A 2,892-nucleotide genomic window follows, 5' to 3' on the forward strand; every position below is an offset into this window, starting at 1 on the left:
TAAAACGAAGACAATGCACTCTTTCCTACATATTGGAGTTAATTAATTCCAAAGTACATTAAAACTTTATTACTACAATCAAATCATTTCAAGATTATATATTCCATAATACATTTTCACACTCAGATCATTTCAAAATACATTAAACACTCCAGAGCACATAATTATAAAAATACATAAATATTCCAAGTACATAATTCCAAACGAGTTTCATTTTACATTGTAATGTACAATTTTAATTGCTAGCTACTAACTTCGTTTAATACATAACGTGTGCACTGGAACTAGACTTGTTGTAGAATCACTAAGTAAGATGGGAGGTGATATTATATACATTGATCTGTGAACTGGCAGAATCATTAGCACACTGGGTAAAATGCTTAGCGGTATTTCATTCAAATTTACATTCTGAGTTCAAATTCTGCCAAGGTTGACTTTGCCTTTTACTCATTCAGGCCCAATAAAATAAATACCAGTTGAATAATTATTTTATTGAGATGTAAATTGACTATCCCACTTCCCACAAATTCCAGGTCTTGTATAGTTGAAAAGAATATTATATATGTCAGCTAAAGCAGGTAAGAATGTAAACATTGTACTTTAACCAATCAAAAGATGGGCAAAAATATATTTTATTTATACTGATAAATGAATTAAGAATAAGTATCAGTAATTGGTTTACTTTTTAAAATATAAAAAGTTTCTTTATTGATTTTCTGTCATTCTATCATATTTTCTTCACATGGATATAACTGCCTAAGTTTACATTCTCATTGCCAGATTCCTACATGTCTATTTAGATGCTCGCTGGGTTGAATTTTTCTACTGTTTTGATCATGCATTTGATGTCAGTGAATTATCATCCATTTTCTCTAAGTTACGTGCCTGTTTGACCAATATAATTCTCACCACATCCACAACATAAAATAACATAAATTGCATTTTTTAATAGGCATTGTAAAGTTATTTTTTATTTTTAAATTTACCCATTTTTGACGTGGAACTCAAAGATCTTGTTTATATCAATACAAATTACAGAATTCAGTCTTCTGCAGTTTTTAACTTTTGTGATTTGTACGATGTTGGTAAGCAATTGGGCACTTATTAAAAGTTTCGTTCCTGAATGTAACTATTTTTACTTTTAACTATATCATTCTTTTTTATTTTCCCTCATTTTAGAATCATGTTTTAGCCGGGGTAAATTTTGTTTTATTACAATGCCTCAATTTCCAAAGGGTTATGTTTTGAGATGGACAGTAAATTTCTCTTTCTCTTTTGGTGTTTGCATTCCTTCAGTCACTAATATCGATCTTCTTTTTGCTTTCTATTGTATTCTGAATGAATAATGGTGGAGAACTTCTCCCAATCAGAATATCTTTTAGTTCTTTTAGTTGCTTTCTTTTGACTGTTTTGATTTTAAATGATGGTGCATATTCTTTTAATGTAGGTCTCAGGGAGATTCAGAATGACACAGAATGAAACAAAACTGGCCCCTTGAATTACAGGTATTGTTCATTTTTGTCAGCTGAGTGAACTGGAGCAATGGGAAATAAAGTGTCTTGTTCAAGGACATGATGCACTGCCAGGTATCAAACTAATGGCCTTATAATCATGAGCCAAATACTCTAACCACTAGGCTATGTATATCTGTGGAATACTCAGCCACTTGGACGTTAATTTCACAAGCAGGCTGTTCCATTTGTTGGACCAACCAAAACACTCATCATTGTAATCGATGGAGTGCCAGTTAGTTTTATATTCTTTGAGTTAGATGATATGGCATATCAGCTCTTGTGCATATTGGGTGGCATGAGTCTGTTGGTTTATAATATACATCTGTCTCAACCCTAATCTGTGTTTTTATAATTATTATATACCAATTCCAGCACTCGAGTCAAAGCTGTTCCTTCCAACACTGCCCAAAGTCTATTACAGTTGTGAAGAGACAGATGAGTGTATGCTAACATCGATCAGACAAGAGAAAATAAGTGTACAGTGATAAATTGAAGATGGAAAAGTACAAAAAGAACAAGCAAGGAGATAATAATGGACTATCTTTCGACTTGGACAATAAATAAAGTAACGTATGGAGAAAAGTAGTGGAGTGCTTCATGGCCTTAAGCGCTTGTGATATCTTATTGTTTTTCCTATAAATTTTCTTGCCTGTCTGTACCATTTTTTTGGCGATATGATTTGTAATGCAACACAGTTATCTGCAGCCACAAATATACCTTTCCATCTCTTTCTAGACACACAAACACACACACACACACACACAAAGATACACACACATGAAGACACACATACATGCACGCAAACACATAAAGCACACAAATAAATACACATACGCACACATTTCCATCTTACATCCTGATGCTGTCCATCATCTTCCCCATTTTCTGTCACACACTTATTTCTCTCAGATGTAGCCCTTCTTACTCACTCTTTGATCCTACAACATATTAGCGGGAATATGGTGGGATAACATACAGTATCAATTGTAGATATGGTGTGCAGCTGAAGCCTATAGTGGGTTAACATGAGGAATTAGCATTGGCAAATGGCGATGATGATGATGATGATGATGATGATGATGATGATGATGATGATGATGATGATGATGATGATGATGATGATGATAATGATGATGATGTACCTACATGTTTGCAGTATTCTCATGCAACATAATAATGGAAGGCATTCAGTCATATAGCTTTATTGTAAACATACTAAATGAGACAGAGCACCAAATTTCTGAGAATGATTATTCAGTAGTGAAGTAAGAAAACAAATACTAGACACTGGCTAATAATACTGGCAATATTTTAACAATCAAGTGAGACAACTTTGATTCAACCATATTTCAAACTTATTTATGGCCTCATTTGTAAA

At 33.1% G+C, this 2,892-nt stretch overlaps 1 protein-coding gene across 1 annotated transcript in view; it reads right to left on the minus strand.

Moving 5' to 3' along the window:
* LOC106870267 (solute carrier family 35 member F6-like) overlaps positions 1-2,892 on the minus strand; it is a 457,970-nt gene that overhangs the window by 166,674 nt on the left and 288,404 nt on the right. The window lies entirely within an intron of this gene.

Source organism: Octopus bimaculoides, chromosome 7 (genome assembly GCF_001194135.2).
Source record: "Octopus bimaculoides isolate UCB-OBI-ISO-001 chromosome 7, ASM119413v2, whole genome shotgun sequence".
In the NCBI taxonomy this organism is placed as follows: domain Eukaryota; kingdom Metazoa; phylum Mollusca; class Cephalopoda; order Octopoda; family Octopodidae; genus Octopus; species Octopus bimaculoides.